Source organism: Perca flavescens, chromosome 20 (assembly GCF_004354835.1).
Source record: "Perca flavescens isolate YP-PL-M2 chromosome 20, PFLA_1.0, whole genome shotgun sequence".
Taxonomy (NCBI): domain Eukaryota; kingdom Metazoa; phylum Chordata; class Actinopteri; order Perciformes; family Percidae; genus Perca; species Perca flavescens.
The window spans coordinates 16,725,381-16,740,976 of NC_041350.1; the positions used below are offsets into that span (position 1 = coordinate 16,725,381).

A 15,596-nucleotide genomic window follows, 5' to 3' on the forward strand; every position below is an offset into this window, starting at 1 on the left:
GAGGTGGCCAGGACAAGCAGGCTGTTCGGTGAGATTAGCAGGCTCTCACATGTTGCATAACAGATTCCCCGTTTCGTGAAAAACCTGCCTGCATGCTGCCGCCCGCTAAGCAGGATGGCCTTTCACTAACGCCCTCTACACATGGACACATATGCATGAACACACCCAACACTTTGCAGATTCATTGTTAAACCTCACCACCAAGATGTTTTTGCTGTTTTACTATTAGTTTCTCAATTTATATAAGTGATGTGTGAGAGGAAAAGTAGCCAGACTGGCCTCCTTCCTCACGCAGGATGAGTCAAAGCCTTAACAAATGCCATTATCCAGACCAGCCTGGAGGTCATTAGGTAGTGTGCTGCTTATGGCTCTGTGTTTAGCATGGGCCTGCTGCATCCACCAAGGCCAACTGCTGTGTGTGTGTGTTTGTGTATATGGGCCTGAGCTTGCTGGGGGCTGTGATCCGATGGGGCCTATAACACCAAATCTAACACAGAGGGAGATGCAGCCTGCCTATTTCTCTGTCATAGCATGTGTGTGTGTGTGTGTGTGTGTGTGTGTGTGTGTGTGTGTGTGTGTGTGTGTGTGTGTGTGTTTGTAAGCAGGAGGGGTTAAGTAATAAACAAGGTATCCATGGTGACAACAGATGCAGCTGCAGCAAAGAATGAAGTTCAGCAGTAAGAACCCAGTGTGTGTGTGTGTGTGTGTGTGTGTGTGTGTGTGTGTGTGTGTGTGTGTGTGTGTGTGTGTGTGTGTGTGTGTGTGTGTGTGTGTGTGTGTGTGTGTGTGTGTGTGTGTGTGCGTGTGTGTGTGTGTGTGCGTGCAGGGAAAAATCACCAGCAATAGGGGCCCAGTGAGAATCATAAACAGCAGCAGGCCATGACTTCCACAAATAGACCTCTTAGGGAAAAAAGCAGAGCTGGAGAAGGGGCAAGAAAGATGATTTCACACACACAATATAAAAAGACTGTGTAGAGAATGTAATGAGTTAACAAGCGTACAAGGCAAATATAAAAGCTAACTTACATGAAAGAAAATGCACAAATAATCACTCAAATAAGTACAGCTGGAATAAAAAAATCAGCACATTTCTTTGCACTGGAAATCCTAAGCTCTGGCTGCCACGCTGGAAATGTCAAGTTCCTCACCAGAAGCAAGTTGTCCTCCCTCCCCCATGACTAAAGCGCCAACAATCTATTCATCAGTCTTCATCATCTTTCATCATTATATGGTAATCCTCCCAGCTCACTCTGGGTTTGTCTTGACAGCCCCCTGCAGTGTATCTTTCTAGTCCTGTTGTGTGGTGAGTGTGCCATCTTGATTCACACATCCTGTCATTGGTTCATAATCCCTCCTTTATGGTAGCAGAATAGCACACTGATGTCTCCCTTCAATGCCTAACTTCAAGGCCAGATATCCGCGCAGCAGCCTCATAATGCATTCTCATTGTCAGAGCACCTCTGCTGGCAGTCCACATCTCACCCCCCGACCCAAACACTAACACTCTTGCCCAGGCTATTTTCCAATATTATTTATGCAGCAACTCTATTTAGTCATCTCTAAAATGGCTTTTTCAAGGCTTTTCACTGAAGGGCTACAAACATACTAATCCCCCCAAAAATCCTCCAAAAAACCATATGGAGCACTATACCTTAATCAGAGCAGTCACGGTGTGTGTGTGTGTGTGTGTGTGTGTGTGTGTGTGTGTGTGTGTGTGTGTGTGTGCATGCGTGCGTGTGCTCACTAATATTAGAATAATCCCTGGTGATTATGGGAGTGGTTATTAGGATGAATATGGCAGCAGCGTTGGGTCGGGCCGAGCTGAGCTGAGCCCAGGCTGTGGTGAGAAACAGATGTCAGTTGACCCACATCTGCCGAGCATGCTGGGACGCTGGAGTGTCAGGTCACAGCTCTGATCACCTCAGGGACACTGTACATACATCTGGGCCCTGAAAGATCATTGGCTTTTTCTCTTGGTTCACAGTGTCCCCTGAAAGCTGTCCCTAACTGTCTCTCGCTCTCTCTACCTGTCTGTTTCTCTGTCATGCCCACATACATAAATACACACACACACTCACGTGCAAATACAAATATTTCTGGCATAAAGAACAAGTTTCAGACTCTGATCTCCAGATCAAAGGTTTTGGCCAATCTACCCTCTTGGATTGTGACCCAGACTGGTAAAGTAGGGATGCTTGAATTTAAACACTCACACTGTGGTTGAAAGGCAAATTGGATGAAGCCCTGGCAATGAACTGGGAAATATCTGACTGCACTAATTTGTATTATTATGTTTATATACTATGTGCATCTTTGGCATCTTTGACCCCATCTCTCTGCAGCCAGGCACCAGACACCATTCCTTTACTGGTCACCAGGAGAATATGCTACATGTGATTTTTGCTGCAAAATGCACCTCACTGAGAGGAATATGCTATCTAGAACTAGATAAAATCTAGAATGAGGATCTCATCTAAATCCAGTAGTCCCCATCGTTTCCTGCAGCAGACTAACTTTTGAAAAAAATGCAGCAGCTCATTTTTAACCTATGTGTATTAACCCTTGTATGGTGTTTGGGTGTGTGGGACCCGTTTTCAATGTTTGCTTAAAGAAAAATGATACTATTTATTATTTCTTCTAACTCAAACTCATTGGCCTTGGCTCATTTTCTGTGAAGAACATTAAACGGTACACACGACTGCACACAGTACCCCCCCCCCTACACATAACTATTACATATGAGGTGTTTGGGTCTACTGGACCCAAGTATAATAATTGTGTAATAATTGTAGATGGTATGAAACTTAAAGGAGAATTCACGTTAATCATGATCGCTATAGCTACTCCGTGGATTTTTATTGGGATGATTAGCACAGATGCCTGGCTGAATACACTCTCCGGATGGCAGCTAGCAGCTAATGGCTAACAGCTATCTGGCTGTACACACTCACCGGATTGCAGCTAGCAGCTAACAGCTACTACCGCACTATTGTTTTTTTTAGGGGGGAATACACTTCAAGACATGACATGACCTGTCCTCTGGAGGACATAGCCACACCACCACCGCTCCGTGGATTGTTTTTGGGATGATTATCACAGAAGCCTGTCTGAATACACTCACCAAACGGCAGCTAGCAGCTAACGGCTATCAGCTAGCAGGGCAAGCTAGCTACTGGCAGGATCGAAACAGGGACCAGGGTAGGTGAATTTAAACAATGTCTGAGTTGAAAACGCATCTTGTTGTCACGTAAGGGCCCTGTTCTTGTGGCACAGACATATTAATTGCATTTTGTGTCTGTTAAGAGGCACAAAGGCACTCTAAAACTTGCCCCGAGCACTGCCGTTTTAGCTCAGGGGACGCTTCTAGTACGTAGCTGCAGCTTCTCCGTGTTACCTGCACTGATTCGGGTCGGGGTTTTTTCTATCGAAAGTACTCGCGTAGCTATAGCGATCAAGATTAACGTAAAAATTGGCCGGAATTCTCCTTTAACTATGTCCTCCTCCTAACTGGGCCTGCTGTGTGTGTGTGTGTGTGTGTGTGTGTGTGTGTGTGTGTGTCTCTGTGTGTGTGTCTATGTGTCTGTGCATCTGTCTGAGTGTAGGTGTCTATGTGCGGGAATGTTGTCTTTCTCCACCTGCTATTCCCACACAAAATTGTTACATTTCAAGTACTTTCACCTGTTCTGATTAAGTTCTAAGAAATAAGCACCAATAATGATCAAAAATATTGTTTGTATTTTTTTTTTTTACATTGTTTATAATTGAATTTCCTTGTTTTCTCACAAAAAACAAAAATGATCATGTGATCATAAATATGATCTCACTGGGGTAAATGGCAAATATGAACCATAAATGATGTATATATCATTGGTAATTGAGCTAAAGTAAACATCTGTTAAGTATTTTTACATAAATTATTATGGCTGTATTGATTTAAAAACCTAATAATGTGGTGGAACATTGGCTGTGTAACAAAAATATGAACACCACACAAGGGTTAAAAACACAATTTATGACTTGAAGCAGACAAAAAGAGTTGAAAAGCAACAGATCATATTAAAATTGACAAACTTTCTTTTCATTATTTTCCTAACGTGTTCAGGTTTTTGTTTTTGTTTTTCTTTCTAGACCTCAGGGTATGGGTCAGGAACCATAGCTTTTGGGGACATATATAAAACCCACTGAGACATTGCATGTGATATTAGGCTGTACAAATAAACTTGACTTTACTTAACTATTAAAGTACTGCTGCACTCATGCCTCATTCCCAAGAGAACATCTTTGAAGAAGTGTATTCTTACAAACGCTCACAAATTTATTCTGATTATAACGCTGACGTGTTTTGTTCTCTCTCTGGTTGCATCTGGTGGTTTCTGCAGTTGAGTGGGTGAGTTTTGTATTACATTTTCATACAACACAAATGCATGTTAGAGGACTTCTTCGGTGGCTAACACTGACAAGAGAAAGGAGAGAAGCACAGATTCCCTTATGGCCAAACCAAACATTGTGGCTTTAAGTTATGGTTGCATTTACTTGAAATGATGTGGTAGACCAACACTGAGAATCAGCGAGCGCTAATTGAAAACAGCTTGCTGGAGCTCCAGCGAAAACTGACTGTGGGATAGAGTCTTTTTTTCTGTATTCTACTGTACTGGTTCCCTGGTCATTCCTCTATGTTCCCAAGAGGCCTGGGGGTTACAGTCTTCGATAGCTGGAGGATGACTCATACAGGCCTTTTGGCTGTCAAATGACAGTGTCATATTGCCTACTATGGAGAGGGACAACAAATATTTCATTTCCCAAGATAGCTGGCTCCATGGTGAAGCCTAAATTAAAAAGGGAATAGCTGCAATTTTCACTGCCTGTTACCGAACGGTGCAAACTTCATGTGGTTACACAATCACCTGTTGGGTTTAGGTTTCCTCAATAGTTAAAAGTTAAATGACATCAGTAAATTTCTTGAATAAATAATCAGCTTGAAAACAACTTTTCTCTCTCTCTCTCTCTCTCTCTCTCTCTCTCTCTCTCTCTACCAACTCTATGTCTGCCTGTCTTTCTCTGATCTTTTCTCATTTCTCCCTGTCTAATTTCTCTCTCGTGCCTTTCCATCACTCCTTCTCGTCCCTCTCTCTCCTCAGCATGATTAAGGCCCATCCTTGTCATCCCACAGGGCAGAGTGGTTTGATTGACAGCTGGGTTCAGCATCTTGACACAGGTCCGTGCCCCCGTCATCATCGCTGATCGTCCCATGCTGGCCCCTCAGAGTGACAGGCGCCTGCAGAGCCATTTACTCCTGGTGCAGCCGAAAAAAGGCCTACACGATCATCCGGACTGTAGACGCACAATATCCTCCCCTTCCTTATCTTTCCTTCTTAACTTATTTCCTTTCCTTTTAACAGACCATCCCCTTTTGTTTTAATCAACCACCAATTTTACCTCTCCATTTATTTTTTCATTTATTTAAAAAAATATTGTTTTATATACAGTATATGTATATATATATATATATATATATATATATATATATATATATATATATATATATATATATATTACATTTACTTGTCTCTCCCCACCTTCCTACTCCTCTGCTTGACCTTGTCTAATCCTCTTTTCTCTCTCCTCTGATATCAACTTCTCTAGTATCTAAAAGAGGCTACTATTAATCTAAAGGAATCTGCCAGATCTTAATTAGGGTAATTACTGTGTTTGTTTTAACTTAACACTGATGACTCTACTTGAGCTAGTATCTTTGAGCAGGCCATAACAGATGGCTGACAGGAGTCAGAATGGAGCTGTATGATTTTTGAGCTTGATATTTATCAACTTAATTTACCTTGCAGGAATTTCTCCCTAACCTTTTCCTCAGAGTTTTACGATGTCAGTCATGTGCTAGAAATGAATTTATTTTATTCACTGCCCTGCCCTCTAATACAACATATACCATTGCCTGAAGCTGGTCAGTAATGGCAGTATATGTTGCATTTTTCACATGTCTGTTGGGCCACAAGTGTCTGGTTTATCATCTCAGATTCATCAAACTGTTGTGGGGGTGCCGAGCACAAGGTTAGGAACCACTGCACTATATTATAAAGACCCAGAGTGTCTCTTCCTAGCTTGTAGTTCACTCTAAAATTAGGAAACTCCCAGGCTACAGTAGAAAGTCATTTAAGAAACTAGTTGCTCTGTGTATGCAGGCATTTATGTCTTGTTTCAAGGTTCTTGCTTGTGTAATTTCCTTTTCTACTCTCAGTCTTACAGGGGGGCTACCACAGGGCAACTCACAGCAAGGCCTCACAATCTGAAACAAAGATACACTTCAGGTGGTTGTACGCACTGTAATATGACATTACGGTTATGACCAAGTTACATATTGCGTGTGTGTGTATGAGTGCAGAAGGACAAGAGGGCATCAGATGAGTACAGACTGTTTCCACCTGCCAGGTGCCTGGTCTCTAATCCCCCCTCTCTGTCTGATTAAACACACACACACACACACACACACACACACACACACACACACACACACACACACACACACACACACACACACACACACACACAAAGGCGCAACAAGGTCATCTCTCTGTCAACCATACAATAGTGCTGTGTACCCATCTGGCCTACATCCTAAATACTTCCTCTTTAGAAAGCAAATAAAAAAGGAGAAGAGAGTGAACACTTGGTGCCTAAGAAACAGGTCACTGTTATTATTATTCTTAAGTTATAACAATACATTTGTATATCCCACTATTTCATGCAGTTGCCATATATTTTTTATTTGTCAGTCACCTGGGAGTGCTGCAGACGTCATCTTGGTGCTGTGTGAGAAGAGATCCTCTCTGTCTTGTTCACTCCACGTTCACCTCAGTGAGGAAGATGCGTCACACAATACTTTCTTTGTATGATATCAAAAACATATTTTAAGAACACTGTTGTGTGTCTGTGTACTGCCAAAGCCACATGAAATCCCACACCCACATTTTACAATGATAAAACTGCTCTCTTTTTTTCTTTCTTTCTTTCTTTATTCTTGTTTTTTTTTAACTTCTTCCCCTGTGGTGAGTCATATCATTCTGATAATATTTTATGCTGGGAGTACAGTGCTTTGATATCTAAAGGATAAGAGGGCTTTGTGGAGGCAGTGACACCCATCCTCCTCTCTCTCCTCCTCCGTCTCCTCCCACTCCTCTACTTTTCCTTCCCCTGGGGAGGTTTGGCTTTTTCTGCCCCCTTCGACGGCTTTTATGTCTGACGAGGTTCTGTGCTGTCGAGGTGAGGACGAGGTCAAACAACTTCAAGAGCTGTGCTGAGGAACATCACATTGTAAATAAATCAACATTAATGCAATAATGTTTGTGTACTCAAACAGATACCTGAACACAGTGGTTTTTGTCTTGCATTTGTTATATTTGATCCTGTCGACTCAGAAAATGCTTCCACCCTCTAACATAATATGATGTATTATGATATGATATATGATATGATACCATGTGTGGTGGATTATGTACTGTACATTATTTACTATATTTAGCATCAAAGTAGAGAGTGGTATATGTTTACCATAAATCATGAATACTGTGTGTGTGGTTTGATCCACATTATGATAGTGTAGGAATTCCATGTGGTGCCATGTTGTCTGCGCCGTCTCATCTCCTCACCTGTTGAGACTGTGATTAGATACTGTCAACCCCCAGGCTATAGCTATCACATACAGGTAGAGTACAGACAGGCTATAGCTTTCCCTTATGCTGTGGGATGGGAAAGAACTGGTGAACTCCTGAAACTGCAGACGGTGCTGAAAGTTTGTGTCACACTAATGAGCAATCTGTCAACAAGTGCGCGCTGCAGGGAACTTGGAAAAAAAAAGGAAACATATGAAAAAAATGTAGATTGTATGGTGGATATCCTTGTTTGAATCCACCTTCTAACCACACACACCACCATCCATGACAGAGAAATTACAAAATAATCCCCCTGTAACAGAACTGTTTGTAGGTGTCATGGTTCTTTACCTCACAATATTTTCAAGTTGCAGTGTTTAGACTGCTGGGTGGCTGTGATTTAAAGGAATAGTTCAACATAATTGAACTGTGGTTATTCACTTTTCCCCCCAAGAGCTATATAAGATAATTAATATCCATCTCATGTCTGTGTGTTAAGTATGGGGCATTTGTGATGAAAATCGCTTGGGAGACGAGTATCATATTTACTTTGAATGTACGGATGTAAGCATAATGAGATATAGAGAAAGGTATTTGCCAATTGCCAAGTACAATATTTAACTAGCGTAGCTCTCTCCAATGAACACGTATGTTGTTTGTTTAATCTGTACACAATCAGGTTTTTTTTAGTTGACTTTCATTATGAGCTTTTGACAGATATGGTTGAAAGGTCAGCAAAGAGCAAGCAAGGGGACATTAAGTCAAGATTATTTTGTCTAATCACTATTCCTAAGGCCAAAAGGAACTTTTTCACCCCAGTAAATTGCTTTATTTATTTTTTTACTTTATTACATCTGTATCATGTTACTTCCTTTATTCCAGTAGGCTACTGGTAACCAGCATTAAAAACAAACTACATTAATCACATTTTATATCTTAAGGCTGTTGTTTTTTGGCCAAATGGCCAAAACCTATGGTTACACTTGATTAGAAGGAAGTTTGCTTGATATTACTCATAAGCTATCCTGTGATAATGTTTTATCAAAACTTTTGCAAATTGTCAAAAATGGATCCCCTCTCCCCTGCGTTAAAAGTCCTCATTCACTGTAGTTTTACTGATTTGCTTTAACGTACAAGATATGTGAAGTGGAATTGAAATATTTAAGGTATCCAATATTAAGCTAACTTTCTTTTCCTCCAGAAAATTTGCTGCGCCTCTTTCCTCTTACGTTACGTGAGTTTCTTTTTTTTTTTTTTTTGGTCTACGTAGCTTTTAATGTTAAACGTGATGTCAGGTGCGTAAATAATTTGGACTGAAACAAACCTCGTGTTTACGCCATTGTCATTTTATGTAGTCAAACGTTTATCTACTCTGAAACTCTGAAAACCATATTCGTGTAGTGGAAACCTCAACCTGACGTCCTGTCGTCTCTTTGTAGCGAGTTATCAGCGAGAATTATGGATCCTGGAAAGCAAGGTACATGGCCTGTTACGTTATATTTAATATAGGCCTACTGTTTAAAGTTAGGTAAATAAGCTTTTATTCTCCACAGCTTTTTTAGAGTTTGCTCTTGTATGTTGTCATAGGTTATCTTCTAACTTAACAAAAGAGCACATGCTACATCACCAAGTGGAAATTGGTCTGATTTGACTACTTAATCAAATCATGTTTCAACAAACAACATTTCATGTTTTGCCTCTCTTGGTAACATTTTTTATTGAGCATACTGCTATCCCCAACCATACCATTGTTTGGAATGCAGTTTTTCTCCAGTGTATTATAGGAATGGTGCATCCAAATAATAATAATAATAATAATAATAATAATAATTAATAATAATTAGTATTAGTGACTATTTCTTCAGTATAAAGTAGTTAATTATATCCACCTCTTCTGTATTTGGGTGGAGGCAGAGATCTCAATATCTCAGAACAGAGTCACATACCACAGGGGTAAGTAAGAAAATATGTTCTTGTATTTTGGGTGGACCAACCCTTTTAAATATGATTGCTTTTACCCTGGGTACCATAAAACAGCTATATATCACCAACCCTGCCATATCTTATACAAGATGGTTCCTGATTGTGCACCGAAGGGGCCCATCTTGCAGGCAGGGAGGCTGACAAAGTAGGCTTGACCCTGGGCTGAGGCTTGTTGTGGCGCTGCGTGTCTGGAGGTTGTCTGTGCTCTGTCTGGCCCGTGCTGCTCTCTAATCACCCTGACACTGCACTTACAGGGCTGACAGCTATGGCGCCAGAGCGAGGAGGGGGGGGGGGAGAGAGAGAGAGAGAGAGAGAGAGAGAGAGAGAGAGAGAGAGAGAGAGAGAGAGAGAGAGAGAGTACACGTGACAAGGCCCACCTTGGCTCTCCACTTGTTCCCTCTCAAGATAATAACTTTCTATTGATTTTGTTTGGAGCACACAGATCCCTGTTACCTTTCAACCTCTGATGCTGCTTGTCAAAATACCTAAGGGCCACAGCATACAGACCTGTTACCTATTACCTTTCCTCATCTCTTTAATAATTGATCATGTATGCGGATAAAAAGTAGAATAGTGAAGCTGCTGCAGGCCTCCATTTTTGCGCCATGATCAATAATGAAACTTAATCGTAAGCACACATTTAATCCATCCCTTTTGAAAACAATCAGGGCTATTATTGAGGTTAGGAGGTGGGGGCTAGTGTGGTGAAACATAAACCTAAACTCTGTGTGCGAGTATGTGTGTGCAGTCGATGCTTCATTCCTTTACAGCTCGTATCAGTGAGCTGAGGCGTCACAGCCGGCGCCCTCTGCTACTTACCTAATTAGCTCTAGGAGCCCCTGCATTATTAACAGACCCCCTAAATCATTCAGTGGGGCCCTAATGTGTGTGTGTGTGTGTGTGTGTGTGTGTGTGTGTGTGTGTGTGTGTGTGTGTGTGTGTGTGCAAGGGAACACACAGAGGGGGTACGGAGGATCACTGCGATAATGTCCCTCCCTATTCACGACATGTCAGACGTAATTATTCACCCTGGGAAGACATGGGTCCAGAACACTGGTAATGGCACTCTTCTTATCCCCTCCTCCGTCTCCTCCTACCCCCCCCTCTCTGCTTTTATGACTGACAAGGTGCTAGCTGGCTGAGACACACTCTATAGATAGACAAATAGAGAGGACGATTGGTATTGTTGGACAAGAATGTTCATGTTACAAAGGTCACGTGTTAATGCGGGGGAGATCAGCAGGAATAGCTGGATAATGTTTATTTTATTGTGTACATGGATCTCATTAACGTGAGCCGCTATGTCATTTGTAGGCCTCATTTGGTCATATTAGATGTAATGTACTAATCATTTTAGTAGAATATTACTGTGATAATGGTGTGAGTGTAATTTAGCTACTTTAACCACTGACTCACAATTGTGTCGGTAGAGCAGAACAGAAGTGCTTGATGAAAACACTCATTTGAGAAGCAAAATGCAGCTGAATCATGTTCAGCAGAACGCGGTTGTTTTCTCTAGGTTTAGCAGCTGGAAGTGGTTTGGTCCTTTTGTCAGCAGAGTCAGCAAGACACAAATGAAAAGTCAATATACATCACTTCCTCCCACTCAGCCAATAGTTGCTATGTATTGGGGGGCTATGATATTGTGCTGTATGAGATAATATTTGGCTAGGCTGGTGACCAGGAGCTCTTGCCCTGGTAATTCCACACGTGTTTACCGGAATGTGACTGTTTCCTGAAGCACTGCAGTAGCCCTGGTATGCGGGTTGAATTCCAAAACATTGCTCCCCTTCTATGCAGCATAGTTCACTCTCCCACATAGATTTTCTAGTATTAGAATTCTGGATGAGGTTTGTGGAGACTAGGAGAGGATGACTTACATGTAACACTTCTTCTTGCAGCAGAGGGCTTTAGTAGTATTGGTGGTTGTATGTGAAATTCTGTGAATGGTCACATTTTGTTAAAAGGTGTTGCTTGTGTGACTTATAACAATGTATGTAATGTATTTGGTGTATGCTAGTGAACAAACCGCATGTATTGTAGTGTTGACAGTCTTTTCCTTCAAACATCTATTCAGTTATTTTGTATTTATCATAAAAGGATGGATTTTGTTAGCAAGTGCAATGTCTAGAATGGGCTTTATTCTAACATGGACACTTTTTACGTTTCTCAAGAGAGAGATGAGAAAGACGATGCTCCAGTAGTCCTTCTTTGCAGCTTTACTTGTACCCAACGGTGTTAGCAGGATGTATGGGTGATCGTGATTGTGCAAGTGCATGTGTTATTGCTTTTGCATAATGCATATGTTCGCTGCTTTAACACATGCAGCCTTTACCATTCATCTTTTTTAGCATTTAACAGGGCACCATATGAATAAAAAGTTGATATACATCCAATGATGGTAAATCAGACAAATTTGGCATAGCAACGTTGGTGCTAAAGATCCATAATTGCATATTGTGTAAACAAAGGTGTTAAATTACAGCAGTGGACATTTTTGTTAAAAACATTAAGGCGTTGCTTGTGTGAATGACAAAACAATGTACGTGATAAACACCAGTAAATATACAGTATACGTGTGAAAAGAGCTATTGGCTTTTGGCAAACAAGCATTTTAGAGCACAAGCGGCAGACCAGCAGTACTGTTCTTCAGAAATGTTTCAGCCTTACTTTGTCTTGATTTTAAGATGGGTGTGAGGCTAAGTAGATTATTGGCTTTTTACTGCAAGTGCAGGATGGGGGATGGAGGGGGGGTATATATGGTGAGAAGAACTGTAATGAGAAAAAGAATTAGACAAGATAAAAGTCTCAAGATGTGAGAGCGAGGGAGAGAAAAACACTCCTTTTACATCGTTAATCTGGTCTGTCCCTCCCCCCTCTGTTTCAATTAATAAAATTACTTTTTAGTTCAATTAACAATAATTCACGGTTAACTGAATAAAGTTTATTACACAATCAAGGCGACAACAGAGCAAGTGAGAGGGACACACACTTACACTCACAAGTGCACACAAGAGCAAGTGAAACACACACACACACACACACAGACAGGCTCCTAGCAGGTGTCAGGGCCCATGATCTGTTGACCCATGCAGGCTTTGGTGAACTGTGACTGCGGGAGGCAGGATACTGGTGAGGGCTTGATGCTGGAGGTCGGGGGAGGACGATGTTGTTATGGGATGTTAGGGAGAAATGTGTCATCACACTCTTAGATTGAGGGGCCTCTCTGTCCTCTATCCTTGGCCTCAGGCAGCAGCTTGCATCCCAGCGATTAGCTCCCGAACACAAACAATAACGCTAGCAGCCACATCGTCATAATCGCCATTATCTCCCCCCACAACCAGCACCACAAACATGGCAGGGACTCATTTCTGGATGCTTCTGCCCCCTTTTATGCAACTACATATGAGCAGTCTGCCTATACACATTTAGAAAAAGGAAAAAGCACATAATATAAATTGTTCTCTTTTACATATTCATACCAACAATAAGGTGTTCTTTGCTTCAGTCGTAGTTCATCCTCCTTTGATTCCCCCGAAATGATTTACACTGCTACAATTATTGGGTAATCTCCACTGTCATTACTCTTAACATCTGCTCTGTCACAATGCTAAGGGCTTTTGCCTGTGCTCTGTGACAGTTATTCTATGTGCTTACAGTCCTGAGATGCAGACAGACAAATCCTCGCCTCTTTTCCCACTGCTCTCAGTATGTGCTTTCTGCATTAGAGAAATGAAATGGCTTTTATATGAGTGGGGGCAGTATGGTGGGATGATTTGCTTGTGCTGGTGTGTGAGAGAGTGAAGAAGAATCCGATTGGAGAGAAAGGCTGAGTTGTAGACTTAGATGATGGGCGCTGCTGAGGTATCTAGAGGTCAAAGGTCAGCTGATGATCTTGAGTCAAAAGTCAAACATCAGCTGAGGGGAAACCATCCAATATCAGATCCTATAGAGAAGGAAAAGCAACTGATATTACTGACAAAACTACCACCCACCATCTTGATTTCCTCTTATGGATACACCCATTCTCTCATGTGTTTCTGTCGGTCTGTCTCTCTGAATGAATAATAAGCAACCACCCAGCAGACAGACAGTTAAGCAGGCTAACCTTTAGCAAGCAGGGAGAGGAACATTCAGAGATTTCCATCAGATTACCCTCTCCAGTTTCCATTGTGTGTGTTGGCCCCCTCCGTGGTATTCTCCCCCCCCCTCCTCCCCCAAGCAGCAAATTGGAACCATTTGGTATTCAGATAACGGCAAACAGCTCAGATCTGCTGGAACAATAAGCGGTTTCCAACCAATCGCCCACCTGGACTGAGCTGTGCTAAGACGGTCTTGATAGTTGTCAGTTCTTTCAACACCACTCAATTGCCAGTGTGGGTTTCTTTTTCCCCCCCTAACAGCTAGAGTTTCTAAAGCCTCCCTTCTGATTCTAGTTTTACCTCCCTCTCTTCACTCACTGCGGATTGACCTTCAGCTTCTTCACAAATGAGATATCACTCAAGAGTGCCATACAAGATGAATTCGGTCTAGTGAATGTCGCAACCTGGAAAGCGTTACGACTTTCTGCCTGTAATAGTTCTCTATGCACAGTTGTCTGTGAGTGTACGTTTGTGTATAAACTTTCTATGCTTCACCCCAGTGAGAGGAATGTAATGACATGGGTCCAACACTGTGTGATTGAGATGGATGCCCTGTTTTATTATCTGTGTTTTGTATGTGTATGTGTGCACATACTCCCAAAGTGCTGAGGGAACACATTGTGACCCTAGTTGTATTTGGCCACCAGAGGCCATGCTGGCAAAGGCTGAAATGATGATTAAGGACAGGGGGGCTGAATGGGGAAAATGTGGATTAATGAAGCTCAGATAGAATTAATAGCCATGACATCCCACAACAGCGCAGCCACTAAATGAGAATATGTCGTGGGTCCACCGGAGTCTCAACGCTTGTTTCGCTTTCAAGGTGATGGTAGGAGTAAAGAAGGAAAAGTTGCATCTCTCAGCAGACTTACACTTGACAATAGAAAAAAAAAAAAAAAAAAAAAAAGCTGTGTTTCTCACAGGCGGAGAATTTAGTTATGGAGGTCTTAGCTCAGTATCCCTAGGAATTAACATTCATAATGAACCGTTTTGCAGTGCCAACGCAGGAAACAGTGTGCCCTTCTGACCGATTCGGAAACTAAGGTTGTGGCGATTATGCCGGTGAATGGGCCTGTAGGGCATGAAACTAGTTTTGTCACAGTCAAACGAGCATTGTTGGCTTTTCTTTTATCCTTTATGATCTCCTTCTAACCTAAAACGTAATTTTATCAATACTTCCTCAGTTGAATATACAGCATGTTGTGTTAAAACAGCGTGATGGGGTGACACAATCCTGAGTGAAACGCAGAGAATGGCAGTTGTTGTTCACCACTGAAGATGCACTGTTTTCCATTAGGTTTAAGTGTCCTTTTTAATGGGCTATTTCACAAAATGTTTTAGTTGCTTTACATAAATCATATCTTAATAATAACTTAGCAAAAACCAGCAAGTCTCCCTACCCTTTAACTATACAGGAACCAGGTAGTATTGCGCTTATTGAAAAAACTGAAAAAAGCTCAAAACTTGAAGCAGCAGAGGCCAGTATATCCTATCTTTGAGTTCCTATGTATGGGTCAAAATGCATAGCTCATGTGTGGCATTTTTTCAGAAAAAAAGGAAAGAATAAGTGGAAATTGCAAAACTAGAATCTGCATGGCTGCAGCATGTTTGTCTCTCTGAAGCTCAGATGTTTTTAGCAGCAGCTGCAAAGAGTACAAATTGAACCCCCTGAAGTTTTGAGTTTGGCTGTTTTGAGGATAACAGTTGCTGGACTGACGTGTCTTCTCTTTGATTTCACCACCTGGTTCGCTGTTCAGTTGGTGGTCTTTCACTTCTACCTCCTGCGGGCTACAAACATCCCGTCTTG

At 41.7% G+C, this 15,596-nt stretch overlaps 1 long non-coding RNA gene across 3 annotated transcripts in view; it reads left to right on the top strand.

Moving 5' to 3' along the window:
- The first annotated feature begins 8,906 nt into the window (after positions 1 to 8,906).
- Positions 8,907 to 15,596, top strand: part of LOC114547140 (uncharacterized) — a 100,368-nt gene continuing 93,678 nt past the window's right edge. For all 3 annotated transcript variants that reach the window (XR_003691113.1, XR_003691115.1, XR_003691114.1), the window contains exon 1: positions 8,907 to 9,141. This is a non-coding gene — a long non-coding RNA (uncharacterized LOC114547140). The remainder of the gene's footprint in view (positions 9,142 to 15,596) is intronic.